The sequence below is a fragment of the Pavona decussata genome, unplaced genomic scaffold, assembly GCF_977016875.1.
Source record: "Pavona decussata unplaced genomic scaffold, jaPavDecu1.1 SCAFFOLD_4, whole genome shotgun sequence".
Lineage (NCBI taxonomy): Eukaryota > Metazoa > Cnidaria > Anthozoa > Scleractinia > Agariciidae > Pavona > Pavona decussata.
Genome location: NW_028145428.1, coordinates 1,715,596 through 1,739,437, shown reverse-complemented (window position 1 = coordinate 1,739,437; position 23,842 = coordinate 1,715,596). Strand labels below are relative to the sequence as shown.

At 38.6% G+C, this 23,842-nt stretch overlaps 1 protein-coding gene across 1 annotated transcript in view; it reads right to left on the bottom strand.

Annotated features, from left to right (window-relative positions):
• Positions 1 to 9,340, bottom strand: part of LOC146489713 (uncharacterized) — a 71,580-nt gene extending 62,240 nt beyond the window's left edge. Inside the window, exon 1 of the mRNA XM_085104053.1 lies at positions 9,217 to 9,340. The gene's annotated coding sequence lies outside the window, so the exon portion shown is untranslated. The remainder of the gene's footprint in view (positions 1 to 9,216) is intronic.
• Between the last annotated feature and the right edge of the window lie 14,502 nt (positions 9,341 to 23,842).

Genomic DNA, 23,842 nt, shown 5'->3' with positions numbered 1-23,842 from the left:
ACATTTCTTTAAATTTGCAAATTGTAAATGTTTACACGCTGCTTTCCGAGACGCAAATAAAGCTAATTAGTGTAATAACTCAGGTGATTATAGAGATTCTGTTGATCTGATTGGTCTAGGATTGCGTCATATCCAACATAATCACCTCGCCCACGGTGATGATAGCGGGAGCACTAATTTGCAAAAAGGCCGCTTAGCGATTTGTCGATGTTTCTGAGGAAGAAGTAAATACGATGAAAGAAAATGCAATTACGAAAGGCACTTAAGATGCAGCTAAGTCCAGGGTGACACTTTTCGAAGGCAAGATATGAAAATTTTGCTAAGCTTCATCTACCGTTGTTCAAGAGAGTCAGTGGACATAGATTAGCTTTAGCACGTTTTCGCTGATTTCCAACGGAAAGTATCAGAGGCTACACTGTGGTCTCTTATAGTCTAAAATAATAAAGCCCTTTATAATTGAAAGGCGTAAACATTACTCATTTCCGAGATTTGTTATCCAAAAAAAATTCTAACGCGATTGCGGTGAACCAGGAAAACGGTTGACAGAATTACGCTGAAAAAACGAATTGTGCTGGGACAACATACAAATATGTCCCTTCTTCGACGAATATAGTCGAAGTAACACATAAATAGATGCTTACCCGTCTGGTGATTCACTTATCGTTTGTCTCAGATTATCGATGTATGACCATATATCGCCATTTACCTTTGCTATAAATTACGCAAGTAATATGGGCTTGATAACTGAATGTTTAGCGCAACGCGGATCTGTCAGTCTATGAGTAAAAAGAATTGCCAACTCACCAAACCAAACAACATGATCGCATTTCTCCCTGTGTCTGGAGACAATTCAATGAAAAGGAATTATTAATTCACTACAGACCACTATCGGTTCAGCTAACAAAGTTCTACAGTCTTTTACAAGTCAGTGTAGTAGGTGCAGTAGGTGTGTGGATGTTTGAAACATCCAGTGGCCATGAAATGTTAACACAACCAAAGTTCGTTTGCAGTTTGCGTCACAAACGTCAAAAAACAAAAACAAAATCATGCGTTCTAGAGTCACATTTCTATCACAACATGCACAATAAGATTCAAACATTCTCTGTCTAAACGTTCTTTGTGTTGAAATTTTTCCAACAACTTTTTCTCAAAAGTTTTGGCTCAGAAAGGCAGCATCACAATCGCTGGCTTGAAACGAACTGCAATGTTATCTAACATACAACCAGACTCTTTATCGGATGTCTAATAATTGTTTAACATTATGTACTGAATTGGCAGCACTCTGAAATAGCACAAAAAGCAACTCTGAAAATCCACTTCTAAACAACAGTTTAGGCAAGTGTGAAAAACACATACTCTGTTTGACTTAATTTAAAACTTTCTTCCTACTTTCCATCGATATCCCTTAAAAAAGCGGTGTGAGTGTCTGTCTGTGCCAATCAGTGTAAGAGTGTTAGTATGTATTACCATTTTGTACTTCCGCTATCAACATTTAATTTACTTTTGTTTACGCGGCTCGCTAGCATTATTAGCTTCTTATTTATTTCAGGGAATCGTAAGCTTCAATTAGTTAATTCGTTTGTAATTAACTTTAAGTTTTCTTATGGGTACAATAAGTGTTGTTGTCGTCGTGAGATCTCCAAATTTCTCACCTAGCCGAGGTGAGAATATTAAAGATATTGAAGAATATTGAAAACAAAGAACATTTACCAGCCTAATTAAATAAATTGATAAGGGAACTGGCAACGTCAAAAATTGATAAAGAGCGCCTCTTAGATTAATCTGTAAAATGACCCACACTTAAAGATCTAACCGCTCCTCTAATCAACAAATCAGTTTTTTCTAACCTCTGTTTACTGCTATAATGAAGTTCGCAAGAATGCTCAAACAACTTAAGTAAATGAACAAGGTCTCAATGGTACCACTTTAAACGTTTAAAAATGTATGAAAGAACCGGACTTATATTAGTAATATACAATGAACTGCTAAGTTACCAAATACTGTTTCTCGTCACTCAAGAATTTGGCGCCGTTGCAACTCCTTCCAATTTTTTCCACAAATAAACAGCTTATGAACATAGTCAAAGCCAAAAGATCGCTCGATCTTTATTTCTCTAATGATATTCGAAACTGGAAGCTGAAAGCATTAACTTTAAACCTAATGTATTGAAGTTAAGACTAAACAGGATGGTGTCACGAGATTTTGTCACCTCTGTTTATGCAAACAGAGACCATGTGTACTTTGCTCATAAGCCTTGAAATCTACTTCACTGGTTTACTTTGTTTCTCTCAAATCTCAAATACTCTTACAATCTTCCAATAAATCTTTCTAGGAAAAGATTTCCGCAAAGCGCCATAATTAATTATACATGCATCACCTGACTGTCATACTAACCCTCTTCCAAAATGGCCAGCATGAATAGAGTGTGAGTCGCAAAATGTATACATAATAAATGTTGGGGCTCTAAGGAAATCTTGCCCTTTTTTGTAGACTGAGTCTTTCACCCAGTGAGTGATTTCCGTCTGAGAAACAGTAGTTTTGGTCTGACTGAGGCTTTCAATCCAGCAAATACAAGAGATCGTTTCTTATTGAAAAACTCTTGCAAAGTCTATGGACAATTTCTCAGTTTTCTTAGCTATATACCTCCCTGAAATTTTGGCTTCCTCATTTTCTGAGACGAAAAGGCAAAAGCGAAATCAAGATCTCATACCTCGCTCGCGGAACTTCTGTATTAAACTTCCAATACTGATTTCTGCACACACTCGAAATAGCACGACACGAAACGCCTCTGGCTTGAATACCAATATTACCAAACTGATGTCATCAGTAGCCAATGATCACACGCACGTAAGACCAAATTATCTCCAACCAATGACCTGCAGTCGCCAATACCCACTTCCGGCCCCAACGACGTTTTTCCCTATACCACACTATAGTCATCGAGATTTTTTCTGGTATACAAACTGTAAATTCCCACTGTATTTACCTTCTGCACTTTAACACGGGGACTACAATGATGACCTCTGGATCAACTCAACTCATCGATTCGATGACACGATAAATCGAAACAGCATTCAAAATCCATGGAACCACTACTCCAATTTGTGAAAAGATCAATTTCTGATATGCGTTAGTCATTAAACTATCAGCCCGTGAACGGAAACGTGCCAAAAAAAACTAGCACCAAAACACAGCTTCGTGGTGCGAGAATGTTAGAATTTCAGTGATTTTCGGCAGACGCTCCAGTAAAATTAATCATTTAACTGAACAAATCGTCGCTACGCATATTCAATACTATTATGTCTAAGCTACAATTTAATGCAAACAGAGTTTTGTTAAGCTGAGATATGACCTTAGCTAGAACACACTCATAAGAAGCAGTAATTTTCCAGGTGTACAAGACAAAAGCCGCGTTTGTTTCAGGGTCGGGGCATGATTAGCGCGCCTAGACTGAATTTCACCTGGATTCAGCGTTTTATTTCTTCTGGCATTTAACAGTATAAACAAGGACTTAGCGGAAGATATGAACTCTAAGATCAGATTTACTTCAAACAGTGTTATTAAACGTGAAGCATTCAATACGCAAGTGCCATTGATATCATCAGTTTTTTGTATAATAATACGTGGATTCCACACACGCTAGACGAAATACATTTCCATGACTGATCTTACTTACTGTTAATTTTAAAACAGCACTCTGTGTATTTGCGCAACGCGTACTTGAAAATGACCGAACTATCAGACGCCACAAAACTTAATATTGCGAGATTTACGATTTCAAAAGAGCTTTCTTAGTTTCGTGTGAAGCTTTGTTCGAATAGACAAAGGAACGTCATTCCACCGAGTACCGTCCAATAATAGAAGGAAAAAAATTCAGTAATATTGCCAGAATATTTGAAATGGAGCCTGAGGAATGTGTAACAGTTCGGCGGAGGCGCTATGAGTAGCATAATTATGTTGCTCAGATATAAAGGGGATCGAAACATTTGATGATTTGATGTCGTAAATATGATTGTAAAGTAAAAGAAAAGTATATAATTTAATTCAAAAGACGAAGATTAACATAGCGATGGGGCCGGATATGGTCGTGAATAGGAACATCATTAATTATTCGTGCTACCTTATATTGTAGTCTCACAACATCATAAGGCGGATTTTCATTGAGTTATTACCCCACAGTACGCAACCATAATACAACCATGAAATATTAGAAGCATTTAAAACAACTGACAAAGTCGCTATGAAGATCCATCAGTCCGCGGACAGGCAAAGTCTTTGGATGCAAATAGAGAACCGTGAATGCGCAGAGAGGCAAACAGTCTCAAAATGTTGGTGCCTGGTTTGCCCTATGTTCATATCTGCTTTACTAAAGTAGTTCAATTCTTGCCAGAAAGCAAGTTCTCTCAACTTTTCTTTCTGATAGCGAGTGTTTGATAAGCAGCGAGGGAAGGTCGATTTCCGAGTTTAACGGTCCGTACAAAAATAGCCGTTCAATTTAAAATCTTTCGAGAACAATGCTGGAATTTCAAAGTTATTTAACACGAAGGCAGCAAATTGAAACCGACAGGTGTAATCTGCGTGAAATGGTCATGAAGCAAGTCCCTTAAAATTTACTGTTAGGTGAAGAGAATTCAGGGAAAGGGATCCTAACTTTCAAATGCTAGAATGTTGATATGCAACCAAAAAAAGATTCCAAAGTTTAGCCTATTGACAAGTTATTAGTTCGTTTCCTCCATACCCTCCACCGTCTATTTTCAAATCAATTCAAAAGCGTACCAATATTTTGGAAATTGTTCGCTCTGTAAAGTATTTATTGTAAAGCCAGTGAACGGAATGTATACCATACCAGCGGATACCATATCGATACACGAATGGAAGATATCGTTCGATCCATGGCGAGATCGAGTTGTTAATCAAGGTTCCTGGGCAAATGATTTTTCCATACCGAGTATGTTGCTGCTTCCTCGATGGGTGTAAACAAAACTTGGACCCCCCCCCCCCCCCCCTCCTTCTGGACCCCTTTCTGGACCCCCTTTTGGACCCCTTTCTGGACCCCTCAAAATTTCTGAAAAAATAAAAAATAAAATAAAATTATTAAAATACATAAGAAAATTTTAGTAAAAACATTACACTTACTGCTTGGTATCCACGAAGGTTTCTTCGATTCATCGTGCAGCTTAAAAACGCTTTACTACCGTCTCATAAGTTCGTAGTTTCACAGGTAATTCTCCAGTGAAGTTGAAATTCGTTCTTGACAGCCGGCTACTCCAGTAATTGCCTCCGAAATCGTCCCATAACTGTCGAGCCGATCTCCCGCCAGTTTGTTCCGCCATCTTGATTTTTCCGCTGACCAGCTAGTACCTCGTACTGGCATTTGTCAAAAGACCCGAAAATCGGGCCCCAGGCTGGAGTGAGGAACGCCGGGTTTAGCATCGAATCTTTCCCCCAGAAAAGAAAAAGGCAACGTCTTTGTAAAACTTACACTGTAAAATTACAGTTAACGTACATAGTAATGTGTTATGAGTAACGAGTCTGTGGCTCATTACTATAAACAATAGAAACCTATCTGAAATGAAGATGTGATCATCGCAGTTGACTCGCAGTTAGTGCACTCCTACTCCGGGTGTAAGCCTAAATCACATGACGATTAAGTAACTAATTACCATGCCATTCTTTTTAGCCTTGCTCTCGTAGAGCATATTCTTCAGCTGATATTTTTTCATGCCATATGGGTATTCATCCATACCAAAACTGCTGATCTTTCTGTTCTAAGAAAGTGAAGAAAAAGAAAACTGACCTACATGATCCGTACAATTTGTTTTACCTGTTCCGGCACTAATCTTGGTGGATGGCGCCGAAAGGAAAAGCAAAAAGGGTGATTCGCGCCAAGTACGTGCGGAATGAGCATGGATCCGAACTTTCCTTTCTCTGCTTTTTAGGCACGCAGGTTACCCTGTTCACACAACACTGGTACACTATGTTTGCAACTGGTATGAAAACAGAACTGGTCAAGGTGTTTACACGGTGCTGGTCCAAAAATTGCACCCATCTTGCAGAATAGGTGCCCTGAGTGAAACCTGTCCGGGTATTGGTATGGGGTAGCGTAAGGCCTATTCATGCAGATTTTTGCGGGTCCAAAATCGGTCCATGCAATTTCAAAGGGGACTGAGTATCCATTGAAAAACAAAAGGGAATACTGACAGTAACAGCAAAAAAAAGTTTATTTCAACTCATAAATGTGAAATACAGGGCTACGATCGTCAAGGTAACGGCTCATTCGTAAGCGGTAAGCTGTAAGCGGAAAAAACAAGATGGCGGAACAAAATGGCGGGAGATCGGCTCGACAGTTATGGGACGATTTCGGAGGCAATTACTGGAGTAGGCGGCTGTCAAGAACGAATTTCAACTTCACTAGAGAATTACCTGTGAAACTAAGAACTTTAAAGACGGTAGTGAAGCGTTTTTAAGCTGCACGATGAATCGAAGAAATCTTCGTGGATACCAAGCAGTAAGTGTTATGCTTTTACTTAAAATTTTCTTATGTATTTTAATAATTTTATTTTATTTTTTATTTTTTCCGAAAATTTGAGGGGTCCAGAAGGGGGTCCAGAAAGGAGTCCAGGAAGGAGGTCCAGAAGGAGGGGGGGGGGGGGGGTCCAGGTTTTGTCTACACCCTTCCTCGATAATTTCAAAAACCTGTTGATCTACTATTGATCGAAGATGAAGGAATGAGCAAGCTAATGGGACAAATGTAAAAAACATAGCAAAATGCCATTTGCTGATTTCATTTTCTAAATGCTAAGTTTTTTCAATTATTTTGCATAACACGGCTGCAAAATACTGATTGTCTTATTTTTAATGCTTTGCTCTCACATTTTTAAAAGCTATTAAAATACTTTTAGATCAAGACAGTTTAATAAATCTACGAGCTGATTAGCCATCATTGAGAGCCACCTATATGACACATTTTCTGTGATTTAGCGTAGTTTATTATATCGCCATTTGAAGGCTGTACAGTTTTATTAAAGCTATTGAACATACGTACAATTTTCGAACCACATTCTTTTGTAAATTTCATGCAAAGGTTGAGGCTCCTTATCTGTATATTTCGAAGCACCGCGAGGGTCTTGCAACGGTCTGGCCGCACGATTTTATTTTATGTTAAGTAAGAGCAATTCTTTCAACAGGAAGTATCACTTTTAAATAGTGTACATATATTTTTGTACTCCCATTTTTCCTGTTTTTACTGTATTGTTTTTGCTGTTTTTGCTACTTTGGAAGAATTATATGGAAAAATCAATAAGAGAGCCTACTAGGTAAGTAAAAATGACCTCTAATCTTCAAAACTGACTTGGCCAATTTTTTCAAGTTCATCCTGTGTATTGTAGAGAAGTCGCCAAAAACTGCTTATAGTTTGTTCTTCCCCGGATAAATCTCTTAAAATTTTCTTCCAGGTGCGCTAACAGCAATTTCATGCTAGAAAAAGGGTTCTTTGTGGAATATTTGAGCCATTTTGACGAAAATATAGTAAAATTGCCGTGACAGTGCCCCTTTAACTAAAAATATTATTCATTTCTCACGTTGCAATTCGAAGAAATATTTCTGTTCCGTCATTCTCTGTCGGCCCCTGCGTTAAACCGGTTGCTGTTCCTGGACTGCAAGTTAAATTGCCTTTTTTGGTTCATCCTAACACCATCCTCGCAAGAAAGGTGTTGTCAAAATTTTAAATGGAAATTTGCTTAAGTCATGCCTCACACTTTTTAAGAGGGTCTGGAAGGGGTCCCCCTGTGTAATATTATTTTTTTCTTTATTTTTAGCGTTTACTTTTAAATTCGTCAACATTCTGATTTTAATTGTTTCCAGGAAAAAATACTACCAAGTGTCAGTTGGAGGGTTTATCGCAAGAAAAATAGTTATTTAGCATTGTATTCTCTGGCTCTTGGTAAATCACCGAGTCTCAAAATAAACCGAGATTTTAAGCTCGCGCCAGATTGAAATGTCGCAATACACTTGGAAAAAGTTCTCATCTGTGAAGGCATAACGAATACTGCCGGTGAAAAACTTCGTGATTTATGTAAATTAAACAGGGCTGCCATTTATTTAATAATTATATTGGTTTCTGCTGATAATGATATCCCATGAAAAAAAATAAAGCAACTAAAAGAAGCCAAGGGTATAACAATCGGTAATAAATTAACTTTGTGGATATCATTCTGATATTAAACTAAGCTCACCCCTTTATTCGGGATCACATCAACTGACAAATGACGGCCTCCATTCTGTTACTGTGCTGGAGACATTTTTTAGTTTTTATTTGTATCAAATTTAATGTTACAATGGATTTTTTTTACTGTTAGATGTTAAAGAGTCCAAAATGTAACTGGATAAGGGTGTTAAATTCTAAAGAAACTGTGGTGATGCGTCTGTGGGGAGTAGAAACGAATGTTTGGTTTGTCAACAGAGTTGATGACGAAAGGTAAATTGGCCACCGTAAAGAGATTGGAGCGCTGACGATTCAAGCGTCAGCACCCGAATCTCTTTACGGTGGCCAATTTACCTTTAGTTATCAACTCAGTAGATGAACCAAACGTAAAATTCAACTGGTGGATGTCACAAAGCCAAAAATTTAAGTGCTAAGTGTAATCAAGGTACCCCTTTCCGGTCCTACCCGCATTGCAACATTACTTAACATTTGCTAGGAGAATAAGGCAAACCATACACTAACTTATGTTGCTTAATTCATGAGATGCTTTGAATGTTGCTCCAAAACTAAGGCTGACCTAAGGAGTGACAAACCATAACTGTTTGTGGCTAATTGTGCATAAGAAATAATTTGTTAAAGAAAACTATTATTATAAAATAGTTATGTAACAATGCACAAGGGTTTCCTCGGCCATAATCCTTAAAAATATTTTTCCTATGATTTGTCGCCTCCTCATTTTTTTCCTTACTTTTTCTTATACTCCATTACTGTTTGTTTTTTTTTTCTTTTTCTTTTTTTTTTTTGTTTTTTAATTATTCAATATGAATATCAAGGTGGCATTCCAAATGCATGATACAAACTATTGCACTTGGGGTACGAATTTTTGTTTTAGTGACGGTGTGGAACTAGCAATCGGAAGGTCTTATGTTCGACTCCTGATAGGAGCACTCAGATTTCCTATTTCCGAGTATGCCGGTGTCACTCACTGAAAAATACAAACATTTTTTCCTTACCTTATTACGTGCCATTGACAAGAATATTTCTCCCAAATCAATTGGGTGCGTCTAGGCTTGGTAGCGTGATACGAAACTATCACTTTGAATGCGTAACAACACTGATTCAAAACGTTTTGTAAGTTGAGCCGAACAAGACATATATTTGTGAGAAAATTCAAAATGAACAAACATGTGCCTTCCATTTATTTAATATGAACCCTCAATGCTAATTTGCCTCTCGTTTTCTCGTCAAATGCCATGACTTAGAGTCATTTCAGTTTACTCAGCCTTATCTCTGTTATTATACGGACGCCTTTTGAAATTAAATTTCCTCTGTGTTCCTCATTTTAAATGGAAATTTGTCAGAAGGCAAACACAGGTGCCAGCTAAACTTAAAACAACTCTAAGCGAGCGTGATTTGTCGTTAGATAACAAGTCGTTGTTGTTATACAATATTGGAAGGCTTACATCTGTTTAAACACCAACCCTGTAAAATATCCGGAAAAAGTAAATTCTACCCTGTTTACCCAGTAAAATTCATCTGATTGCATTAGTGTCACGGATATCATGTTTTTCTACCCTAAGTGTTATTAGTACCAGCATTTTTTTCTCTTTAGGTTTTTTTTTTAACTTTTTTTTTTTTTTTTTCGGTTTTGATTTTTTGTGTGGAGGTTTTTTTTTTCAGTAATTGGCATTTGAATGTATTTCCTTCATTTTGCTCTACCTGCTTCCGGATCTGACAAAAACCATCATTGAGGATTTAACGAAGGGGTGACATAAACACCAATTTTAAAAACAATATCAGTTCATTTATAAATGCTTGATTACGCCTGTTCGTTTATTTCTTTATTTTTTAGGGCCCAAAACACGACAGCAGCAAACGTACAGTAGAGAAGATAAACTTTTGTTTTTGTTTTGTTTTAATAATTCCGCTTGTTGCTTCATTCAACGTTTTCGTAACATGAAACAAACAGCAAGGAATATTCGTCCTAAGTGAATAAGTCATATTATTTAAAACTGGATCATTGTATAATGCAATTCAAGCGATTTGATTGGCTTAGCGGCCATGGTATATGAGCCATTATACCATGCCCGAGAAATAGAGACCATTAAATTGTCTTTTAATTGTACTTGCAAAGCGAAATCTGCAAAATCTAGCAATATTTCTTGATTGTTTTTAATAAAACAATTATTCCACTCACGCTTGTTCAATATGAGCTGATTATAGCCAACTCGGCTCTACGCGCCTATATCATCTCATATCCAACGCGCAATCGTGGAATAATTGTTGATTATCACATTATTGTTTCAGTGCTCGCAACAATTCATTCCAGGTCATTAATAATTCTTTATTTCCCATTCCTTCGGTGTTCAGTTGGTCTCGCCGTCATTCACTCATTTTTTTTGCGCTTGTACAAAAAAGTTTATTAGCTCCCTCGGCGTTCGTGCACTGTTCGTCCAGCTTTAGTTGGTGTTGCTATTTTCAATACTCTACTTGAGGGGCAGTGCGGTCATTTAATTGCCCTGCCTGAATTTGATTAATTTCCTGAGTCGATTCTCTCTGTTGATTCATATGATGGAAATGCTAAACAAAGGCATATATCGCATCGCGACATCAATGGCAAAATGCCACAGCCTTGTCTAACCTGCACGTGAATCATACACGAAGACAATAGCATTTAATAACCTGCCTGTCGATGCACAATGATTTCCATTCTTGTTTGCCATGATCTCTCAACCGAGTCACAATCAGTTGTCATATCAGGAAACACAGCCGACGGTAACGTCTTATCGATATAAACACCGAAATCTTCTTGGAATTTGAAACATTGCCCTGCACGTGATTAAAACACTTTTAAGGGACCTTTTAAGTCCTTGCCATCAATGGTTGATTCCTTGAAGCTCGACAGGTGAGATTATTTTATTCAGAATTGATGCCAGTTTGCTCATGAAGTTCCTGTAGAACGAAGTAGACATTAGCAGATGGAACGATATCGAGACATTGAAACTGTTTCAACTTTAAAATGAAACATGATAATCCGCGTGCTGGGATATAATTTACAGTATCTTGTTCCTGTCAAGTGAGTGTCAAGTAAAAGTTATCAAAAATTGCATCTGAAGAACGTTTCTCGCAGTCCTCGATAAACCTGAATTAAGACAAAGCACCCGTTTAAGTAAACTTGTCTTATTGCAACATGAGGCTCTCTGTGAAAAGATACTCCCAGCCCAACAGACTGAGTGCTCTTTTCAAAGGAAGACGGACGTCTGCAACTGAGAAGCAACCAACAGATGATCAGAAAAACGATTTGTTTAGCCCTGATGGTGGTATGAAAGAGGAGCTAAGTTTCTATCATAACGCAAGAAAAATACGCGAGGCCGAATATCTGAGAGTTCTGAACCACATTCTTCAAGACAACACAAGTTTACAGCATTTCTGGGCACACAATAAGAATTGAAGTTCTTGAAGACAGGGAATTATAAAAGCCCTTCGGTGCATTCCGGATCATGAGATTATGAAACGTGTTTATACTCCTGGTTATACTCCGTCTGGAAAATCTAAAGTCTAAGTAGTGGCACAGACAATTGCAACAAGTTAACCGAATGCAAAGACACTGAACGACCTACATAGCTGCATCATCGCTTATCAGGAGAACATCCAGATATACTTGTACCTTACGTTAACTGAGCGGCAGATGTAATTCTGCTAACAAACCTAACAATTATTTTAAACTGGTCCGTTTCCACGCTGAAGACAGCTCACGGACTAGGAAACTTGCACAGCCAAGGACTGTTCAAAAGCGAATTTAGGAAGTTCCTTACAACAAGAACTTATGGTTTGCAGCTACAAGAATGCTACAAGACTGAAGTATCTTACCAGTGACGTTGTTAATAATGCTTATAGGGTAAAGAAAAGCTGATCCTCTCATGTATTTTTTAACATTACTATTAGAGTAAGAGCGTATGTACATATTTGTTTAATGTTGGTAAAACCACCCCAGGCAGTAGATAAATGTCATTGAAACAACAATACATCAACTCCAATTTGCTGATCATTTTTTAATGTCTTTCTATGTATTTCGTTTCAGGATTAGCCTCGAAGAACTTTAAAATAGTATCTTTAGTGTGTTAAGGCCCTGGAGTTTAAACAACATTTCTTTAACACTCAGAAGAGGTAGCTGTTTATTAACCTTGCGGGGATAAGTTACTGACATCAATAAGGTGGCCTTCATGCTCGAGATATTAGGACGATACTCACGCTCTTTGTTACCTGTTCCCAACGGTACCAATATAACATTTACCTGGAAGAAAAGCAAAATCGAGCACCACCATAGCAAAGAAATACTGAGTATAGATTTTATTTGAATCACCACATTAAGGATTCCCTCTTACATGGCCATGGGCTCCTGTTTGGTTTGCATTATTGCGTGGCTCAAGTACTTTATTTTAATTTCTTTCCTGTTTTGCTTTCCTCAGCTTTCGTCATAGTCATTAAAGTACTCTTGCCATGTATTGGGTCTATATCAAGCCCCTCTTTGGAATTTTTTAGTGCTTTCGCTTTATGAAATGTCAGCAATGGAGATTTGGTCATTTTGCTGAGGGAAAACAGTTTTGTACAGACAAACCAAAAGGTATCAGTTCCTAAATAGCAGAAAAAATATCTCTTTCTGATCCCCCCTCCCGCCAAGCCTAGGTACGTACCTGCTAAGGTACTGTCTAAAAGTTTGCCGATTTCAATGACGCTTTAGAATTCACCCGTAGAATTCAAATATTAAAAGCACGTTTCCCCACTGATGAAGATGTTATTATCGTTTCCCTGAGGCTCTTTCAGTGATACAACACGGACATACACTTCGTTAAAGAAAATCATTACAGTAACAGAGCCTTCAGTGAACTTAAATTTTTGGCGATTTCTCTCCCTCTTTTTTTTCTTTTTTCTTTGAGAATGATATGATATGATATGGATGATATGGCTGTGCGCATGCGTAAGGTACTGGCCTGGCCGTGGGAGTGTGTCACTTGCTTTAATTGATTGTCTTATTTATTTTACTGACAAACCGATGGCCGTAAAGACCCGGCGATCCACCTTCCCAGCGCATGCCGTGGGAGAACTCCTGTGCGGTTCCCAGCCAACCTCTACCACATGCGTGCTGTGGAGCTTTCGCTTAAAAGGACACAGTCACCTGGTGCACATGCGCATTAGATACCATTTCTTAGCTGATTTGCATATCCCACTTCATCCTCAAGTCTCGCACTGAGAAGCGCATCCTGTGAAAAATCTACACAAACCTTGTCGAGTCGAAGTGTTTGCCAGTCAAAATTATTGTAGTGATTATAGACCTAATGTTATATTAAAAAACTCATTTTCTTGATACCATGGAGAATTTACTCATCAATGGACTTGTCCAGGGAAAGCCAAACGTCAACGAATACCTATGAAGTCGAAGAATCATTTAATTCTTTATTTCGGTATCCGGTCGTGTGAAAAATTATCTTAGCTGTTTCTACGTTTCACAGTGTTTGCATAAGAAGCAAATTGATTTCAAATATTAGCGAATCGCCTGAACTGCAGTGTAGCGAAACGACTTTGTAGCGAAACTACCGGTAAGCTTTATTTATTTCTGCTTTCAATCATATATTTTGCGTTTATTATAATTTCGTTTCTACAACTTCTCCGTTATCTAAATTTAGGAACCAAACCCATGTCACTACAAGAACGCTTGCTCGACTCGTAGAAAACAAGGTTCTAATAGAGGTTTTCCTTGTCGAGGAGATGATCGACTGTGTACCGAAGCTTGTCTTCGTCTGAGCTCCAAACAGAGCAACTAATAATGACGCGAAGTTCTAATCGTTTACGAAGATTCCCTGCGCGGACGAAGCTTTCGCCAGGTAGAGAAAATGCGATTTTCCAAATATATATAATGGAGATTTGTTCTCCAGTGTTTTTGATTGATTTCTCTCGTTATATTGGTCAACGCAGCCGATTTCTTCCGCCCGGCGCCTTCACTTTTCCCACCTCTTCTTTTCATGTTCCGTTGGAGACGCGATCCACACTGTTTTTAACCAAATATGATAAAATAATACCATAGGATGAGCAAAAGCATACTCAGAAACAGGTTTCCAGTAAAAGATTGAAAATCCAATAAAACACTGGGAAGATTGAAGCGGATTTAGGTGTATTCGACGCGTACTTTTGATTTCGTGTTGAGGTGGACGTTTTTCAAAATTGACAAAACTAGTGTCCAGGTCAGCGCGGTCACAAAGGTGACTGTGTTTTACAACCACTTCAGCAGTAAAGGGTGACTGCTACACGGCCTTCTGGCCATGGTCGTTCGGTGCCCGACGGCTATGCCACGCTGATGACGCCTAACAAGACCGTAACAGCTGTCGATGGCTGCCACTGTCAGAGTACTCATTTCCCGAACAGCGCCTGGTAATCGAGACTTATTATCGCGAGATATATTTATTCGTGTAAACAAAATTCATTTCCATAAAAAAAGCCTTAAGAGCGGCTGCCTGCAACAATCGAGAACTGCATTTCAGCGACCCCTTGGTCGAATTTCTGATATTTCGCCTGAAGATACCCTTGGATTAACTACTTTCAAAATTCATATTTTAAAGTTCCAAGGTATTTTATTTTTTGAGAAAATTGCGAGAGTTTGAAATGCGGCCTAGGTGCGGTCACGGGCCGATGAAAACCGCGAAAATTTAGGTCAAAGGACGAAGCCCCGTTCACGGTGTAAAATAACCCAATGTACTTGAAACTTTACACAAACCCAGACCAACCATCTCACAAGAAAATTAATACAATAAACATTCCAAACTCGCTGGCTGCTTTCCAAAGCATGCAGATTTGGGTACGCTACTCAAAATGGCCTCGAAACCAATGCCTATTTTCATTAAAATAAAAGTGTTTCTGGTATGTAATTTTCTCTAAATTAAATCTCATATCTCGAAAGACGAAGAAAAGAACTTTATTTGTTCCAAGTTTCAAGCTCTGATTCAAACTCTTTCCTACTCAAGGAAGATCGAATATGCGTGCGATACTTGCGGCTCGCAATTTACGTCACGAATTACGAGATCAGAACCGATTCACAAACACTTGACATCTGGAGCCCATGAATGTTTCCAAACATCACATATTGGGCCCTAAAACTAATCAGACTGACTGAAGACAGCCATTCAATGTTTTTCGATCATAGATTTCTCTTCTATTCTTCTCTAAAATAATATAGTTATTCCGGTCAATTAGCCTATGAAACATGTGCAACAAATTTGCATACCATTTCGATGTCGCACGAAAAAGTAGTGGAAATCAAACTTTACAGCTCCTTTATCTTCTTAAATGAAGCGGTCGATCAGTAAAATGGAGAAAAACGTGTGACTTTGTTCCTGCCGTGTTGTTTTGAGTATTCCTTTTTCACAGCGACGGCCCAAATCAATAAGCCAGTGTGACACTGGACAACTGTAACTCGATATTCATTTCGTTGATGTGGGTAACGCGCACGTGATCCTGGCCAGGCACTTGCGCGTTCAGGGCGCTTTTGGAAAAGTTCCGCTTGAGGGCCAAGTTATAACTACCCTGGGTTTGATGACCTTGTCAAGCTTAAAGATTGTACAAGACTGATCTGAGAGCCCACCTTTCCAGCTTTGGTTTTTTTCTGCGAAAAAACTCGACGTTCAAGCATTGGTGTCAGTTTTTGTTTTGTTTTTTTTACTTTAATACAGTAATGCAGATCCTGGAATGTCGATTTTTTGCAAAAAAAAAAAAAAATCCATAACCACCATCCCCACAATTAAAAATACAAAATTTTAACTTTGAGGGTATCGGAGTAGTGAATTCCCCACCGACCAACCCGACCTCCCCCACCCCCATCCCCATCCCCCCTGGCGATAAGCGTCAATTGTGCTTATTGTTTACTTTCCTAAACCGGTTTCTCGTTTTTCCTGCCAGTTTCTTTAAATTTCCGAGAAGATAGGAATATTGCCAGCCCTGGTCTGTCTGATGATGGCCACGAAAAATAACTAATTACTAGCGCAAGCGGGTGACGGCCGTAACTACCTTATTACTAGCACTTGCGGGTGAGGGTCGTATTTCGTCTATACATTTTCCAATTTCAGATTTCCTGTTATTATTCTTTTAACGCAATTGAAAAAAACTGGCAGGAGCAGCGAGAAAACAGTCTAGGAAAGTGAACAATAACCACAGTATTATTGACTCTTATAGCTAGGGGGAGAGGGGAGGTCGGGTTGGTGGTCGGTGAGAAATTCACTACTATACTATGCTCTCAAATATACAGATTTCATATTTTTAACTGTGAGGATGGTGGTTATGTTTTTCTTTTTTTTTTTTTTTTTTCGCGAAAAAATCGAGGTCCAGGGTCTGTAAAACTGTAAGTTAAAAAACGAAATGACACGAAAACTTGATTTTTTTTCGCCAAAATAAAACAACCAAAGCTGGCAAGATGGGCTCTCGCATCTCTTGTACAGTCTTTTAGCTTGACAAGGTTTTCATCACCAGGGTAGTCGTAGCTTGGCCCACAAGCAGTAATTTTCACTATTTACAGTTTCTAAAAGCGCCCTGTACGCGCAGGATTGCCTGGCCAGGATCACGTGCGCGTTACTCACATCAGCGAAGTGAATATCGAGTTACAGTTGTCCAGTGTCACACTGGCTTATTGATTTGGGCCGTCGCTGCTAAAAACGAATACTCAAAACAACACGGCAGGAACAAAGTCATACGTTTTTTCTCCATTTTACTGATCGACCGCTTCATTTAAGAAGATAAAGGAGCTGTTAAGTTTGATTTCCACTACTTTTTCCCGCAACATCGAAATGTAATGCAAATTTGTTGCACATGTTTCATACGCTAATTGACCGGAATAACTATATTATTTTAGAGGAGAATAGGAAAGAAATCTGGGATCGAAAAACATTGAATGGCTGTCTTCAGTCAGTCTGATTAGTTTTAGGGCCCAATATGTGATGTTTGGAAACGTTCACGGGCTCCAGATTTCAAGTGTTTGTGAATCGGTTCTGATCTCATAATTCGTGACGTAAATTGCGAGCCGCAAGTATCGCACGCATATTCGATCTTCCTTGAGTGAGAAAGAGTTTGAATCAGAGCTTGAAACTTGGAACAAATAAAGTTCTTTTCTTCGTCTTTCGAGATATGATATTTAATTTAATGAAAATAGGCATTGGTTTCGAGGCCATTTTGAGTAGCGTACCCAAATCTGCATGCTTTGGAAAGCAGCCAGCGAGTTTGGAATGTTTATTGTATTAATTTTCTTGTGAAATGGTTGGTCTAGGTTTGTGTAAAGTTTCAAGTACATTGGGTTATTTTACACCGTGAACGGGGCTTCGTCCTTTGACCTAAATTTTCGCGGTTTTCATCGGCCCGTGACCGCACCTAGGCCGCATTTCAAACTCTCGCAATTTTCTCAAAAAGTAAAATACCTTGGAACTTTAGAATAAGGTTCTCGAAAGTAGTTAATCCAAGGGTACCTTCAGGCGAAATATCAGAAATTCGACCAAGGGGTCGCTGAAATGCAGTTCTCGATTCTTACAGGCAGCCGCTCTTAATACACGCAGTTCTCGACGTCTAGCTTGTTGATTATCATTTTTATAGTGAAGTGTTTTAGACTCCGGCTAAAATTTCAGAACGGTCATGAAGTATAACCCCACCCCTCCCCTCCACACCCCTACCAGATACTGATACAGTGTGCCCACTTCACAGTGGCTAACTTTAGATGGTACATGGAAATAGCAGATACGCATGCGCATGCATCTTCTTGTATGTGAAATAACAGAGTTTTGTTTTGCGAAGATGTTTTTCAACACTTAAAACTTAAAAGCTCAAAACCTCAAGTTATGACAAGAAGCATGGATTCCTTATTGCTCCATTGGTCGGAAAGGTGAATCCATGGCGATAGTGTTTTGACTTGACATAGACAACCAGTTCATTCGGGTTCTAAGATGCCCGCTGGTACTTAGCTGGGCTACATCATAAAATTCATCAAAAGTACAAAAAGCAGAATTCTAAATGAAAATCAGTTTATCAACAAATATCTCTAAACATTATGAACAAATGTCTTACTTGTGGTATGATTTAGCGTTGGAAACAATTACTTGTGCACCTATAGCTGTTAAAGACCTATAAATCAATCAATCAATCAACCAAGCAATTAATTTGTCTTCATCAATCCCTCTAAAATATCGCATAGTTGAGCAAAAGCTTATCGTGGCAGGTAGATTTACGATACTGTACAACCTCGCCATTAAAATTATTAAAATGTGCGCTGAAATTGATTTTTTTTCTGAGCCTGGAAAACCTGTGTCTTCTTTCCTTCGACCTTCTCCGTTACCCACAACTGAATTGAAATCTTTCCAGAGAGGTCCCAGGTCTTGAATTACATAACTGACGCGAATGCAATGAATGGTGCAGTGAATCTTGGATTTGGTAATGATATATATTCTGCAGTCCGTTTCTATTTTTATCCCGATCATGTTGTTGGTGTGTTTTTATCGTTGACAGGCAAAAGAGGACGACACCATAAAAGCACGCCATAAGTCCTCGAAAAGAGATGATAATGGAGAGTATTGAAATCCCGTTAAAAGTCAACTGATGAGGCAAAACTCTCTTCTTTAAAAACACAAATTCTGTAGGCTTTCAGACCAAAATGGTTTAAATCTTTACCTATATATATCGTACCAAAATGGCTCAAATGCGATACCCTTTGGCGTCGCGAAAAATGTACCTCTACAGCTTATATAGGGGGGATCGGAGTATCCCTCCACAGCTGAAACATACAATATCTGTCCACCTTTCGATGCAACTATGAACCATTCTTTATGCGTCGAAACTTAGCTTTTGGTCTATCCAGCTAGACTGGTTCGCTGGGGTCGGTTACCTTGACCCTGAGGGACCACAGTGGAACAGTTAGAAATAAATGGGCGTGTCGAAACAACAGAGCTGCTTCAGCTAATTAAAATGGCTATTTTCAGATACTCACGGCCTTTGTTGTATAGATAAGCATTTTCATAACATTTAGAAAAAGATTTGAAGAGCTTCAGTGCTACAAGTGGAACTACCTGCTTGAAAAATATCCATGAACATGACTTCATCTATCTAGTAAACTGCAACAGACAAGGGAAACCTTTTACATATCAACCATTTATTATCAACTCTGGAAAGTGGCGATAATTGATGGTACACAACTTGCTGTTTACTTATGTTTTATACATTTTGCTGAGAGCATGCACGTTTTGGAATTCTGAATGGCCTACTTACGTCACCCGGGGTAAGAAAAATTTTCACGAACAAAAGATGAGTGGCTCAGTGATATCTCAGGTTATCCCATGATATCAACACAAATACAACAAGTGAACAGTTACCTACAATTTAAAGCTTTGGTACTTGTTTTGGCCGTAGTCGATTACCGTGCCAAAGAAAGGCGGAAGGCGCTTGAGGCAGAAGTAAAAGCTATCAGTTACAACTGATTAATTAAAATTCCACAATAGTGCCGAGAATAGTCTCTCTCAGTACGATTAGACGGTTCCAGTTTGAGAAACTGACAGAAAACCTTCAGTGACCAGACGACCTAAGATCGTCTTTATTGTCATTAACAGTCAAAAGCGACGCTTCGAGAAGAAGGTCAGTACCTCTTTCGCTGATAAGTGCATATAGTTACGAGATATATCGGTGTTTCAATCATGATGAAATCATTTGGACATCGATCGTTTTCCTTCTCAAAACGAGAAGCCGGCCATGATGAAACCCCGCTACACAAGAGAAGACCTCGTGCAACTACCCAAGAACCCAGGAATGCCAGGAGCTTTCTCAAGAGAGAGCCTAATGTCACTCGTTTATCTCCAACGGAAGACAACAGATTGAAATGCAAGTTTGAAACCATTGATGTGCTTTTGCAGATTCTACTGCATCAAGACGAGTTGACTCTAAAGGAATACACTATCAATGACAGAAGGATAAAAGTTCTTGTTATTGAAGACACTGAATTTTTGGGCTCAGCACTGACTCCAGTCCATTTGAGTTAAAATTTAATTAACGTTTGCTAGCCATGGCGGGATATATCCGATACGTGGTAAGCACCTACACAGACTGTGAACGTTCTTCAGCTACACTGTATGTGGATGATGATGAAGTAAAATTTGTTTTATTTTTCCAATAAACAGTGTTGGCAATTTTGACTGTCGACCACTTCAGCAATTGTTGAAACTCATGACGTCAAAGGTCCTATGCCAGAAGAAGTCACTCTGGAAAAGGCCAACTTTTCCAAGCTACTGACCAGGATGCTTTACTTATATTAGAATCGAGAAAATAATATTCTAGAACTCCCAATCATTGAATCTTTAATAAGTTGACTTGATCTTTCATGAGTGAATCTGCTGCGAGTAAACGTTCCACAACGCACGTAACATATTAAATTAAGTAACCTCAAAACGATTAAATCGCGATACAAACGATCTTTAATGTTAAACAGATGCTAGGATTGTAATGACAAGGTCACGTACACAATTCACACCGGCCTTGATCACGTGGAGAATTTGTATCATAAAAAATGGGTTTGATGAGTTTATACTACTATATGAAAATACCTCAGTCAGAATTTAACGGTTGGTTATCTGGCTAGTTGTTTACCAAACCTCTCATAGTTATCAGTGGGACCGAAGGTAAAAACATAGCAAGGTTTGTGACTTGCGAATCAAAATTGAAAATTATTCCAATGCTGCAGATGCTGTTGCTTAATTTTATTCTTGGGTTAATTTTCATTTTCCTTTGTTTCTTAAAGGAAAGTGAAAATTGAACTAAGCATGAATCGAAAATTCGGCCACAACATAGACACGAATCTCAAACATGCACCTTCTTTTAATCAAAGGTTCCTGTGAGCCAACTCGTGAATGCAGATGACTCATCAGTTATTGAAATTTAGACGGCTACGGAAACTTCCGTGAAAGCTAAAAGAAATTATATCTTTGCCCGATTATGTAACGAAAAATAACCATTCTTGTGCTATAAAAATGATTGTCAAATTATTCTCTACAGATTGAATAAGATTATTCTGATTCGCCGATTAAAAAAATCACGTGTTTTTTTATTCAAAGTTCATAGAAGCACGCCATGTGCAGCTACGCCATGCAAATTGGTGTCCGATAGTCCGGGGCTACTGGATTTTGCAATCAGGCTAATGGATTCTGACCATCACTTGTCCGATGGGCAAGTGAAGTTGTTTTGGGAATTAAAATTACAAAATTACTGTAAAGCATACTTTTTTTAACTTCCAGGTAGATTTGTGTTTTTCAAGCCAATCTCACAAAGGGAAATCTGTTCAACAAAGTATCGCATTACATTTCATGCCCGACATAAATGCGTGAAATTTTTCCTTTGGAGTTCAGTCCACGCAATCCTCAAGTAAAAATAATGAAATATGACATGCTCTTGCTAAATAAGAATTATTTATCGACCGCGTCCTTTTGCTTTCCCATAAATTACCAGTTGTAAATTGCGAAAATGAAACATTTTTTCCCTTTGAAACCTCTATGAAAGCTGACAAGATCTTAAAGTGTTCATTTCACCAGAAATTTGCATAATTTTGTTTACGACGTCACGGATGCGTGACATGGCACGTTCCGCTTTCGCCTGAAGACTGACAGCAAAACTAGTTTTTTTAGCAAACTAATCTACTTGATGTAATACTTTTGTATGAGAAGGAAAAATATGATGAAAGATGTTGAGTTTTCATGTCTGCAAAAAGTTATGATTAGCAGTGAACTTTTCAGTTAATAAGAGTGCTTCTTTCAGCTGAAGACGTTTTCTGGCGGGAAATACTTTTTGGCGGCAAAATGTCAAGTTGCCCAACGCATTATCACGCATTCCTTCTGCCTAAAACGATTCAGTTAGTTAAATTGCGAAGGGAGGATAGGTTAAAAAATCGGTGAGGCCTACAATAAATAAGGCCACTAGTGCTAAAGGTAAAAGCTCTAAAAAGCGTCTTGTTTATTCAAAGTCCATGCCGACAATTACTTTTAAATTAAATTATTTTTTAATTCTTAAAAGACACCTCACTTTGTGGAAAAAAAACCGAAAAAACCTATAACTTTGCTCAGATTCAACGAAACATCTTCGTTCTTACACTAAAATGATTGTCAAATTATTCTCTACAGAATGAATAAGAGAATTCTGATACGTCGTGAAAAAAATTTTCACGTTTTTTTCTTTTTTTACTAATTGAGTTTACGACCCCGGACTTTCCGAAAAACTGAAAAAACTTGTAACTTTGCTCAGATTTAACAAAAAATCTCCATTCTTGCACTAAATGATCGTCAAATTATTCTCTACATATTGAATAAGAAAATCCTGATGTGCCATGAAGAAAAAATGTTCGCGGGTTTTTTCCACTAATTGAATTTAAAACTCATTCACTGCGCACGCCCGAAAGTTAACGACAGAACCGACCAACTAACCAACCAACCAACCAACCAAGTCAACAATCAGCCATCGCTATAACTCGTTCATTGCGTATGCGTGCATTCACGAGTTAAAAACCAAAGTATGAAGAGAGTTGATGCTGTCCGTTTGGAGGGACTCTGTCGGTTTATGCCTGCAGGGTGCGGCATATCATAGAATCGGTTGCAGTGCATTAACACTATAGTACCGGTGATCAGGGATGACAATCCATAATTGGCTCTTAAGGCCTTACAATGATTTTAGCGTCAATATTTGAACAAATCCCAACAATTAGACTGTATTCAACACTATCCATCTGGATATTATTATTTCTTTTTTTTTAACAAAACAGTCGACCCTCCCGTAAGCGACCACCCATAATGTCAAGGATATGTGGTCGCTTACGGGATGTGGTCGCTTACCAGAGGTCAGACCACGGGGTGGGGGGGGGGGGGGGGAGGGGGGGAAGGGAGGTCTAAATTTCGTGTAATTTACATGATGGTAATTGCGGACACGTAACCCTTTTGCCAGTGCTTATCGAAACCCTAAGTAAAAACTGTTCTTTAGACTGCCTGATTTAGGACCAAACAGTAAACGGCATTTTTGCAATGTTACATTTCAACCGTAACACATCAACAACTTTGGCGTTTGTTTGTTACATAATCCAGTTGACGTTCTTTATCGCCACAATTTTTCTGTTGAATAATACAAGGTTGAGAGAGTCATCACCGGTCGTACATGTACATGCATGCTATTTACAAGATAAAGGAGTTTCTTTCCTATGAGGGATTCAACCTGATTAAAGTTTATTTCAGTGTACTATAGTGCATGTATATGTTATCATTTGTTTCAATGTCGGGAGACACTTCCGGTAGCTCCGGCTGTGAGATTTTTAATAATACGGCATCCGCTGTAATGATGTGGGCCAATATGTTACAGTCAATTTCCGCCCGTGAGAGAAACAGCAGATTGTGCTGTGTCAAGTGGTCGCCTACGGGAGGTTAAAAACAAATTAATAGAAAATTTTAAACAATCATCTCTAAAAGTGGTCGCTTACGGGAGGTGGTCGCTTACGAGAGGTGGTCGCCTATGAGAGGTTCCATCTATAGTGATTTGACTTGAAAACTTTTGGTATTTTGAATAAAGTGGTCGCTAATAAGAGGTGGTCGCTTACGACAG